At 35.0% G+C, this 15,522-nt stretch overlaps 1 protein-coding gene across 8 annotated transcripts in view; it reads right to left on the bottom strand.

Annotated features, from left to right (window-relative positions):
- Positions 1 to 15,522, bottom strand: part of RFX3 (regulatory factor X3) — a 295,708-nt gene that overhangs the window by 181,767 nt on the left and 98,419 nt on the right. The gene's annotated exons all lie outside the window — the stretch shown is intronic.

Here is a 15,522-nt window from a genome sequence, read left to right on the forward strand (position 1 = left end):
TATGTTTCAGCAAACTGATTTTAAAAGAACTATTCAGTGAATTGATCATCCAATAAATTTTCTTTTTTTTCTTCTTATTTTCTTCACATCTCCTTGAATTTAATTTTCTTTTGGTGATGGAGTAATTGGTTTTCAGATAATTGGCCTGCTTTCCAAAATCACAGCCCTTTAAAGCTTAAAAGTATTCAGACCATCTAGTGTAGACTCCCATTTCACAGAGAATCTGAGACAAATCAACCAAATGTATTCATTAGTATTAGCATTAGAACTCAAGACTCCCAAATCCCAGTCAAAAGCTCTTTCTAACAGACTATGGTTAATAAGAGAAGAAGGAAGGCACTCAGAAGTAGGAAGGCCTTACAGACACGCAAAGTGCTTACTACACAATGAAAGAAATATTTGTATAACATGGAGAATGTAATCTTAAGAGCTTCTCTTTGTCATTTCCAAGTTTATTTCTCACATAAATGAATAAGGCTCTGTTTCAGGGTGTTTAACAAGATTTCAAGTGAGGAAAACTCGTGTGTGTGTGTGTGTGTGTGTGTGTGTGTGTGTGTGTGTGTGTGTGTGTGTGTGTGTCTATCAACTAAAATGGCTCACGGGATTTTATATTCTACAGCAATTCTGAACCATCTTGCCAATTTGTTTTTCTCCATCTATCAAGATACTTTACATGGAGTATCTTGGTGTTCCATGCTCAGTATTTTATTATTATACAGAGTTTCTGAGTGTTTTAGACTCAGAATTTTATTATTACATCATCTCTGGATGTCACTTATAATACACAAACTGACTCTATTTACACTGAAATAAAGAAACCAAAAAGAATAATTTCTAGTTTTCCTGGATGGGGGAAAAAGCAAAATTCAACACAACAGTAATTGCAACTAAAATAAACAGGGAACACATTCTGAATTTTCACTTGCAGCAAATAAGTGTAATTTTGGGGTGTGAGATGGAAACCTTTTCAATGTAATGGTTTGTGTAACAGCTTTTACAAGGTGCACTTTTCACTGTCAAACAGCATGAAATGCTCATAAGGGAAATCTGTTTTAGATGGCAGGTTTACAAGCTTTCCACAACAAGTACTATTTATCCACGTTAAAATGTTTTGCAATTACTTCTTTACATATTATGTTCATGAATTCTTTTAAAAAGATTTAAAAACTGTTTTGTACAAATATAACTCTGAAATCAACCATATTGCTTTATTCCCTTAATCATCTGATGCATACTATAGGTTTTTACTAGCTAATAAGTTGTCCATGCCTAATTTACATAAAAGTAGTATTTCTATAACATGATATTAAAGCAAGCACCTCCCAATATAACCGACTCAAAAATTATACTTCCTATGTAGCCTTTCTTATGAAGGTAATATAAATGATATTCTTGTTGTGCCATAACAGTTAGCTAATATTTATAGTCTATATTCAAAGTCACATACAAATATGAGCTGATTACTTCTCATGGTCCATGGAACCACTTTTCTCACAAACCAAATTTATAAGGATGGTGTTTTCTAAAGAGAACTGAAAGGTTACTTACATATGAAAACTCCATTCTCTTTCCTTATAAAGTTTACTCAACATTGAAAAAAAATAAATTCTTTTTCAATTAAGACAGCAATAGAAACTTCTTAAATGTAGGACAGTGAATCAATCCATCTTCCTCTCTCCCTCTTTCCCTCTTTCTCTCTTGGTCCCTTCTCTCCTCCTTTTTTTCTTTTTTGAGACAGGGTCTCGCTCTGTTGCAAAGGGTGAAGTAGAGCGGAACAATCTCGGCTCACTGCAACCTCCACCTCCCAGGTTCAAGCAATTTTCCCAAGTGGCTAGGATTACAGGCACCCACCACCAGCCTGGCTGATTTTTGCATTGTTAGTGGAGATGAAGTTTCAGCCTGGCGCAGCCTCTGCCTCCTGAGTTCAAGTGATCCTTCCACCTTGGCTTCCTGAGTAGCTGAGATTACAGGCATGTGACACCACACCCAGCTAATTTTTGTATTTTTAGTAGAGAGGAGGTTTCGCTATGTTCAGGCTGGTCTTGAACTCCAGACCTAAAGTGATCTGCCTGCCTTGGCCTCCCAAAGTACTGGGATTACAGGCATGAGCTACCACACTGGCCTCTTGTTCCTTTCTCTATCTTCCCTCCACCTCCAATTATAAGGACCTAGTCAGCCCCACAGTTAAACACTGGCTACACAACAGTTCCTCCAAAATATTCTACATATATAAGCTGTGTCAGGCATGCAGTTCAATTGTATCACTTTCTTCTTTGAAATTATATTCACACATCTGGACAACTAATTGTAACATTATCCAGAGGATCTCATAGTCACACCATTTCAAACATTATGGACATCAAAAGCAACAGCTAAGCTATTTTCAGTACTAATATGTAAGCCACATGGCCAAAATATTCAGTGTCTCAAAACAAATCTTACTGTGAAATCAGATCAGTATCTGATTTGAGTATTCCTGGCTTGTACTTTCCAAAGTACAGTAGAACCACCTTATAATAAGGCCACTGAAGGTCAACACTAATCATGTTGTATTACTTTATCTGACTATGTTCAGAGAAATGTAAGCTCACAGATTCTAAGGTTGGAAAGGTCTTCAAGGTGACCTTGAGTCATGCTTAGTGCCATGATCTGTTTGAATATCCATAACGAAGCTCTGCCATACCACTTTATAAGGAATACTACAAATTATAAAACTGAGCTCTTAAGTTGACTCAAAGGTAACTATTTTCGTTTTAAGTAAATAAATAGTAATTACCTATAGAAACGTAAAAGAAAGGCTTCAAACCATTTAATAAAGATATATTAATTCAGTTGGCTATTTTTTCTTCTTGAGAGGGCTCTAAACAAAAACATCATCTTCCTAAGGTAAACATGTAAGTAAAAGTTATAAAAGAAAGGTGCAAAAGGTGAAGCTGGCATTTCCTGAAGCTAAGAGTAGCATTAGGAGATGCAATGTGGTTGCAATAAAAGCCGTCATCTGCCTTAAAATAATAGGATGCAGTCCATTTTTTAAGCATACCAATTTTGTTACCGTTATTTTTAGAAAGAGAAGGAAACTTATAACTAGCTTTGAATAACCAGGAAAAAACTGCAAATTTCTTACTTTTAAAAATTATTGATGGTGGCAATTCTGGTAAATTCATTTTTCTTCCAAACTGAATATTAACAAACCTACCACCAATGTTGAAAATCTGTTTATTATTGAATGGAGCTGAAGAATAATCAATAACCATAGAGAAGAGGTAACTTGAGAAAATAAGATTCTAATGTGTTCTATATTGAGTCTAACAAATCACACTTCTTTAATTGGTTAAAACATAGGCTTTATATATAGAAAATATTCACGATTTAACAGGAAAACCTGAAAGCTTCTTTCTTTGAGAATACACAGAAATTTTTACAAAATTGTCATTTTATAGCAAGATCGAATTGTTTTTCAGTTCAACCTATTCTCCTAAGAATACTAGTCCCAGCTTTTAATCCAAATTTCCCAAATAGAAACATCTGCATCTTCCTAAGAGAATATTAAAATACTTGTTAAAGCATAATGTAATGCATACCAATAGAACTCTTTCAGTGCATTCAATTTACTTAGTAAATTGTTTTGTGAAATACTATGAATAAGACTTAATAAACAACTCATAATTTAGGTAATTTATGTTCCTTCTCAAGAATACATAATCAAATGATTTTTATATGGGAGTTTAATATTTTAGGAACATTGTATTATAGCTTATGATTTGTTTAAGCTAATAAGAAGTGAACACTTTTATTTTATTTTTAAATGGCCCATCTTTAGTATTTAGAGCGTGCACTTTTTCATGTTTAACTTAACAACAACAAAAAAAGAACTTCAATAAAGAAATATATCTAAAACTACTGCAGATCCTAGACAAAATTTCTTTAAAGAATTCATCCGTTTCTTTCGTCTTGCTCTGAAGACAGGGAACAAATGCTTCCTGAATGTGGAATTTATTCTAACAGTTCATTGCTTTAACGCCTTTAGAGGGAGAGTCAGTTGTAGCAAATATAAGCTAAGTTCTGCAGGGTAGCAGTTCTCTTGACAACTGTTAGTAAGGCTGCAAGGGAAAAACCTTTATGCTTTTTTCAATAATATCCCAGTGTAGGAGGATGAATACTAAGTAATAAATTAGGAAAAGAAAAAAAATTACACTCTCCCAATGAATCCAGATTATCTTCTTTCATCTTTACCTTCTCAGTTACATCTTATTAAAAATGTTAAAAGCTGCTATTTATTGAACACCTACCATATATCTGCTACTAAACCTAACGTTCTTATGTGAAAATTATGTGTGTGTTGGTTGTGTACTTTATTGAAATCGGACAGAGTTTCAGAAAGATCAAATATTTTTCCTAAGAGCTCAACATTGGCAAAAGACAAAACCAGGACATACATCCGACTGTAAAGTCTATGCTCCTGCCATATTTTAGTCTGCTTACAATACTTTTAATGTTTTCTGTATTTTCAAGTTAAAATAAAAAAAATTTTGCCTTTCATATTTGAAATATTTAACAGTTACGAGAATGTCAATCTTAAGAGTAAAATCATGATCTTGCAAAATCAGTGAGAAATTAAAAACACAATAGAGTTAAGCTTTTATTATTCATACTAGATGAAAGACCAAAAGGCATATTTGCTGCCCTACTAAAAGAGCACATTACACTAGATAACATTAGCATATATACGCATATATATTAAGAGTTGGGAATCTTGCTCTGTTGCCCAGGCTGGAGTACAGTGAGTAGTGCAATCATGACTCACTTCAGCCTCAGCCTCCCAAAGTGCAGAGATTATAGGCAATGACCCACTATGGCTGGCCAACCACTAGAATTTCCGCCATGGCTGGGACAAGTAGTATTTTAAAAATAATAGGCACAATAACAGTTGCAGATCTATTGAAGAAGAAAACTAACAAGACCTATATCCACTATAAATTCAATAAAATACTCTATTACTGAAGGCAGGTCAGTGCTGTTAGATGCTGGGAAAGATTCCAATATGAAAGCATTAACCTCCTTGGCTGTCTCCTCTCTCTTCTCTCCTCAACGACGACTAGTCTGCTGAGATATATCCTTTGCTTTTTGTGTTCTTTTCTGTATACACTATCCCTGAAATAATATTTTGCAACTTCAACTTTCACTTGTATATCATGATGACTTTCTAAACTATTGCTCCAACTCCTTCTCATTAACATAAATTCTAATCCTATAATATAAACTGCCTCTTTGCAAATGCAAACAATGAGATCCACGATGATATTCCTTCTCATACTATATCAGTGCTGACCCCACAATCTCTCTTTCTATCAATTCCTAGAAGGTAGCAGGCAATGTTCCTGAATGTCCCAGCCAGCAGACTTCCTGGTTTTATTTACTGCCTAGATCTCTTCAAATCCTGAACCTATTTGGTTTAATTATCATACCCACTCACAGTAACTTCAGCTATATTAATAATTTCTTCTGTAACATGTGCACAAAATGTATCAAGGTGTAAGGACTGATTAAAGTCTGAAGAGATAATTTACTGTGTAAGTAAAATAAGAGCACTTACTTGGGAGTCAGCCAATTACTTCCAAAATCTTTACATGACAAGTATTTTTTAAGTCCTGCCAAACAATTTAACTAGGTGCTTTATAAATACTACCCCATTTAATTTTGACAACCAAGATAAAAATCAAGTGTTGTATGAGCGCACGGGACAATAGCCCTATGAGGTGATTATTCTCCATATTTTAGCATGAACATTATACTGGTTAAATAACTTGTCCACGATCACATATCTAGCAAGCAAGAGTACTAGAGTAAAAATGCAGCTGTAACTGACTTAGAGACCAGTATTCATTATTTTGTGCTATGCTGGGCCTCTTTCTGCCATTTACTAAAGCCACTACGCCTCAGTGTTCTCATCCAGAAAAAGAAAGGATGTTATCAGTATTCTTATTAGAGGAACAAAAAGCCAATAGAAGGACATCTGATGTAAGACATTCTCAAAGTTCCCATATGTACACCAAATATGATTCCAGTATGGTCCTCTATCCCATTGTCCCAGCTGCTATTGGGAATCATTGGCTTTTCTTATACTCTACATAAAGTGATACATTATTTGAAGGTACACTGTGATAAGTTAAAACAGCATACTGTAAACCACATGGTATCCACTGAAAGAGTAAAACGTAAAACAAAGTAGAGCAATAAGCCAATTAACAACATAAAATGGAATCATAAAAATTATTCAGTTAATCCAAGAAGAAGGCAAGGAAAAAGGAACCAAAGGATAGGACAAACAAAAAATAAATAGCAACACAGTAGATTTAAATCCAACCATATCAATAATCACATCCGCTGGTGATACCCAGGCTGGGTCTAGAGTAGACCTCCAGCAAACTCCAGCAGACCTGCAGCAGAGGGGCCTGACAGTTAAAAGGAACACTAGCAAACAGAAAGGAATAGTATCAAGATCAACAAAAGGGATGTCCACACAGAAATCCCATCCGAAGGTCGCCAACATCAAAGACCAAAGGCAGATAAATCCACAAAGATGAGGAAAACCCACTGCAAAAAGGCTGACAATTGCAAAAACCACAACACTTCGTCTCCTCTAAAGGATCATAACCCCTCATCAACAAAGAAACAAAACTGGACGGAGAATGAAGTTGATGAATTGACAGAAGTAGGCTTCAGAAGGTGGGTAATAACGAACTCTTCCGAGCTAAAGAAGCATGTTGTAACCCAGTGGAAGGAAGCAAAGAACCTTGAAAAAAGGTTCTAGCCAACTAAAATAGCCAGTTTAGAGAAGAATATAAATGACCTGATGGAGATGAAAAACACAGCACAAGAACTTTGTGAAGTATACACAAGTATCAATAGCTGAATCAATCAAGAAGAAAAAATACCAAACATTGAAGACCAACTTAATGAAAAAAAGCATGAAGACAAGATTTGAGAAAAAAGAATGACAAGGAATAAACAAAGCCTCCAAGAAATATGAGACTATATGAAAACACCAAATCTACGTTTGATTGGTGTGCCTGAAAGTGACGGAAAGAATGGAACCAAGCTGGAAAAGCCTCTTCAGGATATAATCCAGGAGAACTTCCCCAACCTAGCAAGGCAGGCCAATGTGCAAATTCACGAAATACAGAGAACACCACAAAGATATTCCTCGAGAAGAGCAACTCCAAGACACATAATCATCAGCTTCAACAGGGTTGAAATGAAAAAAAAAATGTTAAGGGCAGCCAGAGAGAAAGACTGAGTTACCTACAAACGGAAGCCCATCAGACTAACCACGGATCTCTCTGCAGAAACCCTAAACACTAAAAGAGAGTGGGGGCCAATATTCAACATCTTTAAAGAGAAGAATTTTCAACACAGAATTTCATATACAGCCAAACTAAGCTTCTTAAGTGAAAGAGAAATTAGACTCTTTAAGACAAGCAAATACTAAGCGATTTTGTCACCACCAGGCCTGCCTTACAAAAGCTCCTGAAGGAAGCACTAAATAAGGAAAGGAAAAACCATCCACTACAAAAACATACCAAATTGTAAAGGCCATCCACACTATGAAGAAACATCATCAACTAATGGACAAAATAATCAGCTAGCATCATAATGATAGGAATAAATTCACACATAAAAATATTAACCTTAAATGTAAATGGGCTCAATGCCCCAATTAAAAGACACAGACTGGCAAATTGGATAAAGACTCAAGACCCATCCGTTTGCTGTATTTAGGGGATGCATCTCACATGCAAAGACACACATAGGCTCAAAATAAAGGGATGGAGGAATATTTACCAAACAAATGGAAAGCAAAAAAAAAAAAAAAAAGCAGGGGTTGCAATCCTAGTCTCTGATAAAACATACTTTAAACCAACAATGATCAAAACAGACAAAGAAAGACATCACACAATGGTAAAGGGATCAATGAAACAATAAGAGCTAACTATCCTAAATATATATGCGCCCAATACAGGAGCACTCAGATTCATAAAGCAAGTTCTTAGAGACCTACAAAGAGACTTAGACCCCCACACAATAATAGTGGGAGAATCTAACACCCCACTGTCAATATTAAACAGAAAATTAACAAGGATATTCAGGACTTGAACTCAGCTCTGGACCAAGCAGACCCAGTAAACATCTACAGAACTTTCCACCCCATATCAACAAAATATATATTCTTCTCAGCACCACATCACACTTATTCTAAAACTGACTACATAATTGGAAGTAAAACACTCCTCTGCAAATGCAAAAGAATGTAAACCAAACAGTCTCTCAGAGCACAGTGCAATCAAATTAGAGCTCAGGATTAAGAAACTCACTCAAAACTGCACTACTACATGGAAACTGAACAATATGCTCCTGAATAACTACTGGGTAAATAACAAAAATAAGGCAGAAATAAAGTTCTTTGAAACCGATGAGAACAAAGACACCATGTAAAAGAAACTCTGGAACACTGCTAAAGCACTATTTAGAGGGAAATTTATAGCACTAAATGCCAACAACAGAAAGCAAGAAAGATTTAAAATTGACACCCTAACATCACAATTAAAATACCTAGAGAAGCAAGAGTAAACAAATTGAAAAGCTAGCAGAAAAGAAATAACTAAGATCAGAGCAGAACTGAAGGAGATAGAGACCCAAAAATCCCTCCAAAAAAAAAAGAATGAATCCAGGAGCTGGTTATTTAGAAAGATTAACAAAATAGTTAGACAGCTAGCCAGACTAATAAAGAAGAAAAAAGAGAATAATCAAATAGACACAATAAAAAATGATAGATGAGAGATCACCATTGATCCCACAGAAATACAAACTACCATCAGAGAATACTGTAAACACCTCCATGCAAATAAAGTAGAAAATCTAGAAAAAAATGAATAAATTCCTGGACACATACAACCTCCCAAGACTAAACCAAGAAGTCAAATCCCTGAATAGACCAATAACAAGTTCTGAAATTGAGGCAAAAATTAATAGCCTACCAACCAAAAACGTCCAGGATCAGATGGATTAAAAGCCAAATTCTATCAGAGGTACAAAGAGAAGCTGGTGCCACTCCTTTCAAAACTATTCCAAACAATAGAAAAAGAGGGACTCCTTTCTAACTCATTTTATGAGACCAGTATCATTTTGATTCAAAAACCTTACAGAAAAAGAAAATTTAGAAAAAAAGAAAATTTCAGGCCAATATCACTGATGACCATTGATGTGAAAATCCTCAATAAAATGATGGCAAATTGAATCCAGCAGCACATCAAAAAGCTTACTCACCAAGATCAAGTCAGCTTCATCCCTGGGATGCAAGGTTGGTTCAACAGAAGCAAATCAATAAATATAATCTATCACATAAACAGAACCAATGACAAAAATCCCATAATTATCTCAATAGATGCAGAAAAGGCCTTCCATAAAATTCCACACCCCTTCATGCTAAAAATGCAATAAACTAGGTATTGATGGAATGTATCTCAAAATAATAAGAGCTATTTATGACAAACCCACAGCCAGTATCATACTGAATGTGCAAATGCTGGAAGCATTCCTTTTGAAAACCAGCACAAGACAAGGATGCCCTCTCTCACCACTCCTGTTCAACATAGTATTGAAAGTTCTGGCCAGGCAATCAGGCAAGAGAAAGAAATAAAGGGCATTCAAATGGGAAGAGAGAAAGTCAAATTGTCTCTGTTTGCAGATGACATGCTTGTAAACTTAGAAAACCCCATATCTCACCCCAAAATCTCCTTAAGCTGTTAACTTCAGCAAAGTCTCAGGATACAAAATCAATGTGCAAAAATAACAAGCATTCCTATACACCAGTAATAGACAAACAGAGCCAAATCATGAGTAAACTTCCATTCACAATTGCTACAAAGAGAATAAAATACCTAGGAATACAACTTACAAGGGATGTGAAGGGCCTCTTCAAGGAGAACTACAGACCACTGTTCAGGGAAATAAGACAAGACACAAACAAATGGAAAAATATTCCATGCTCATGGATAGGAAGAATCAGTACTGTGAAAATGGCCATACTGCCCAATGTCATTTACAGATTCAATGCTATCTCTATCAAGCTACCATTGACTTTCTTTACAGAATTTAAAAAATCTACTTTAAATTTCACATGAAACCAAAAAAGAGCCCGTATAGCCAAGATAGTCCTAAGCAAAAACAACAAAGCTGAAGGCATCATGCTACCTGACTTCGAACTCTACTACAAGGCTACAGTAACCAAAACAGCATGGTCCTGGTACCAAAACATATATATAGACCAATGGAACAGTAAGGGGACCTCAGAAATAACACTACACATCTACAACCATCTGTTCTTCGACAAACCTGACAAAAACAAGCAATGGGAAAAGGATTCCCTATTTAATAAATGGTGCTGGGAAAACTGGCTAGCCATATGCAGAAAACTAAAATTGGACCACTTCCTTACATCTTATACAAAAATTAACTCAAGATGGATTAAAAGCTTAAACGTAAGATGTAAAACCATTAAAACCTTAGAAGAAAACCTAGGCAATACCATTCAGGACACAGGCATGGGTAAAGACTTCATGACTAAAACACCAAAAGCAATGGGAACAAAAGCCAAAATAGACAAACAGGATCTAATTAAACTAAAGAGCATCTGCACAGCAAAAGGAACTATCATCAGAGTGAACAGGCAACCTACAGAATGGGAGAAAATGTTTGCAATCTATCCAACTGATGAAGAGTTAATATCCAAAATCTACCAAAGAACTTAAACAAATTTACAAAAAACAAACAAACAAACAAAACCTAACATCCCCACAAAAAAGTAGGCAAAGGAGATCAACAGACACTTTTCAAAAGAAGACATTTATGTGGCCAACAAACATGAAGAAAAGCTCATCATCACTGATCATTAGAGAAGTGAAAATCAAAACCACATTGAGATACCATCTCAAGCCACTTGGAATGGTGATCATTATTAAAAAGTCAAGAAACAACAGATGCTGGAGAGGATGTGGAGAAACAGGAATGCTTTTACACTGTTGCTGGGAGTGTAAATTAGTTCAACCACTGTGGAAGACAGTGTGGCGATTCCTCAAAGATCTGGAAACAGAAATACCATTTAAGCCAGCAATCCCATTACTGGGTTTATCCACAATGATTATAAATCATTCTACTATAAAGACACATGCACACGCATGTTTACTGCAGCACTGTTCACAATAGGAAAGACTTGGAAGCAACCCAAATGCCCATCGATGATAAGACTGGATAAAGAAAATGTGGCACATTATATACCATGGAATACTATGCAGCCACAAAAAAGGATGAGTTCATGTCTTTTGCAGGGACATGGATGGAGCTGGAAACCATCATTCTCAGCAAACTAACACAGGAATAGGAAACCAAACTATGCATGTTCTCACTCATAAGTGGGGGCTGAACAATAAGAACACAGAGGTCAAGGAGGGGAATATCACACACTGGGGTCTTTCGGGGGGTGGGGGACTGGGGTCTTTTGGGGGGTGGGGGACAAGAGGAGGGACAGCATTAGGAGAAATACCTAATGTAGATGACAGGTTCATGGGTGCAGCAAACCATGATGGCATGTGTATACCTATGTAACAAATCTGCACATTCTGAACGTGAATCCCATAGCTTGAAGTATAATTTAAAAAATTAAATAAACAAATAAATGGCAACACCGTGGATTTAAATCCAACCACATCAATAATAACATTAAATAAAATTTAAACACACTAACGAAGAGACAGATTGTCAAACTGTATAAAAAACAAAGACAAACTAAATGCAGTTTACAAAAAATGCACTTTAAATATGACACAGATTAAAATTAAAATGATGTAAAATATATTATATGTCAGCATCAGACAAAGGAAATTTCAAAACAGGAACTATTACCAGGAACAAGAGAAGTCATTTCACAATGATAAAGCAGTCTAGTCATCAAGAGAAAATAACATTCCTAAATGTTTATGCACCTATTGTCAGAATTCCAATATACATAAAAAACCTAGTTGATCTGAAAAAGAAATAGTAAAATACAGTATTGATGGATATTTTATGCTTTTTTAATATTGATAGAAGCAGTAAAGATATAAAAAAGAATTTGAACAGCATCTATTGAGCAATTGACATTTATAGAACATTCCACCCAAAAACAGAATATATGCTTTCCTCAAGTACACACAAAACATTTAAGACAGATCATACCTGACCACAAAACAAATCTCAATGAATTTTAAAGGATTCAAATCCTATGAAGTAAGTTGTATGCTCACAAAAGAATTAAATTAGAAATCAATAACAAAAATATAAAGCAAATCAAATATTTGATAAGCAAATAATATATTTCTAACTAACCCATGGTTCAAAGAATAAAAATAGAAAGTATTGTGAACTGACTGAAAATGAAAACATATTATCAGCTGTGCAGATGATAATGCGCAGATAATGTGCAGAACCCCCTTGATAAATTTAGGTGAAAAACAAAAGAAAAATAATTTAATGACGAAACAAATCAACAGTTTTACAAGAGAGCAATTTCAGCAACTAAGATTAAAGGAAAGAGGTTCAGAGATTCATAAAATATTAGAACAGGAAGAATTCTAGAAATGTTTCTAAAATTTGTAAACTCACAAAATTCACATAGAAAACATTTCCAGGAACAACATACGATTTGCTTCATAGGGTTTATAATAGCAAGTATTTTTAAATGAGCAGTCTTTGTTAGTAGTGACATTATATAAATATCTTGCATTCTTTAAATGGCTATTTTCACCTAATAAAAGCAGATACAGACTTTACAAAATAGATGTGCATATCTGTTGGCCTTTATGTGATTATTGTAAGCATTTTGTGCTTTATCTGTAGGTTTTCTATATTTCACATAGCACAATGAATAAGAATACTGAATTCTCTATCCAGATTGCCTAAATTTATACTCTAGCTTTACCACAGTTGAGTATCCATGATATTGGGCAAGTTACTTAACTAGAAATGCCTTAGTTTTCACCATTGTAAAATAAGAATAAACCATAAAATGGATATAAATAGTTATTACCTCCTTACAGTGATTATAAAGATTAAACAAGTTACTGCCTCTGTGGGCTTACAACAGTGCCTGGTGTATCGTAAGAGCTCAATAAATGGTAATCATTTTTACATAGCATTGATTTATAAATACTTGAAGCTTATTAAAACACTGACTTGAAATTTTTAAATTAGGTAACATAAAATAGGATATCATCACAGAAAAGTAAGTTGCTTAAAATTCATGTTTTTTTAAAAAATACAGAATTACTCAAGTTATTTGAAAGCCAATGTTAAAAGAAAGCTGGGCAATCTCTTTTCAGAGCATGAGACAATGATCCAATGGAAAATTATGTATTACATGGAGTATTTTTGAATTAACCAATACATTTGATAATATCACATGTGATGATACAAAAGTTACCTGTTAATGTCCTGCTGCCTTCGACTATTTCTTATTATACGCTCCATTCAATCAGAATTTATAGATTTGAGTATTTTAATTTTCAAAGATAAAACATTTATTTATGAATTTGTTTTAAATGGCTAAAAGGCAACATTCAGCAGTATAGCACTGAAACAATTTCCATTTGGTTTAAAAAACAACAACAAATGTGAAACACATTTCACATTTTTTTATTTTGTGCAACTTCGATGCTTTCAACACTGCATACATTACTAAAAGCACAAAAATAGATGCTGTACTATCAAATTGTAAAGAATACCAAATTGATATAATTATACTTTATAATTTCTTCCATGTATCAAAAGGACAATTTTTTGTTTTTCCTTTAATTAAAATAATCTCATGGGTCTCTTATATGTTTGACAGGCTAAGATAAAACAGGTATATTTTTAGTAAGTATCTTAAAAATACATATTTTAATAAAAACTGCTATTTGTAATGCAGGCTCTGTCGTTTTGACACTGACACAAATCCTTCTTACCTGGGTCAAATGAGCATGCACTTGAATCAATATGGTAATAAAATAACAAGTCTGTAAAGTATCAACTTATCCTGTTCTTCTGTTTTGAGAGCTAAGTGCATGACTAAATTTACTGTACCTTTAACAACATGTACTTCTCCCTTGGTGTCTGCAGGGTATTGCTTCCAGACCCCCCTGAGGATACAAAGATCCATGGATGCTCTAGTCCCTCATATAAAATTCTGTAGTGTAAATTCTATGTAAATAGTTGTTATACTGTGTTTTTCATTTGTATTATTTTTTGATTAATTACATTTGTACGTATGTGTAGGTACATATGATGTTTTGTTATATGTAGAATATTTAATAAATGTTATTGCTTTTCACATTCAAATATTTTCAATCCACATTGCTTGAAGCTGCAGATGCAGAACTCACTCACATGGAGGGTCAACTGTAAAATTTAAACAACAACTTCTGCATTTGTAAAATCAATCACCTTTTTGTTCTCCTCCTGCCATTCTCAACATTATAAGGAAGCTTGTCATCACAGCACATGAAGGCAATGAGGGAGACTAGCTAAATGCAGCAGAAAGAACATAGGAGCCAACAACACGACTTGTTCCTCAGAACTGCCTCCCAGCCTCCAGCCATCCTTTAGTTAGCAAGCAGTAGATTAAACCTCTCACCATGTGTGCTGCCTTCTTCCAGATTTTTGCAATGAAGTAAACCAATCAGCAGTTTTCACCACATGGGAGAATGATCAAGGCCAGGAAAACACCCATACACGGGTTGAGTATGGTTCAGAAAACTGAATGCCCCTACACAGATGACAGCTGAAATGTGATTATAGAAGCCCAGAACAATATAAGAAAGCTACAGTAGCTATGAAGACCAACTGCAGTCATAAATATCATCACTATCCAATACTTAGCTACAGGCTGGGCGTGGTGGCTCATGCCTGTAATCCCAACACTTTAGGAGGGTGAGGCAGGCAGATCACCTGAGGTCAGGAGTTTGAGACCAGCCTGACCAACATGGAGAAACCCCATCTCTACCAAAAATACAAAATTAGTTGGGTGTGGGTGCATGCCTTTAATTCCAGCTACTTGGGAGGCTGAGGCAGGAGAATGGCTTGAACCCAGGAGGTGGAGGTTGTTGTGGTGAGCCGAGATCACACCATTGCACTGCAGTCTGGGCAACAAAAGTGAAACTCCATATCAAAAAAGAACAACAACAACAAAACAAACAAACAAAAAAACACTTAGATACAGCTTTTAACATTTACAAAGTATTTTTACATACACTATTTTATTTGAACACCACAACCAATAGCCCTTTTAAGAGGTAGTATAGGTATTTTTATTAATAACACTATTTTGCAGGTGAAGAAACTCAAAAAGCTTAAGAGGCTTGTCTAAGGTCATTTTAAGTAAGAAATAACTGGACTTCAGTCTTCCCCCAAACTGTAGATTTCAGTCATTCAGTTATATCACATAGATTTTTT

Source organism: Sapajus apella, unplaced genomic scaffold (assembly GCF_009761245.1).
Source record: "Sapajus apella isolate SASKATOON/1434 unplaced genomic scaffold, GSC_monkey_1.0 scaffold24, whole genome shotgun sequence".
Taxonomy (NCBI): domain Eukaryota; kingdom Metazoa; phylum Chordata; class Mammalia; order Primates; family Cebidae; genus Sapajus; species Sapajus apella.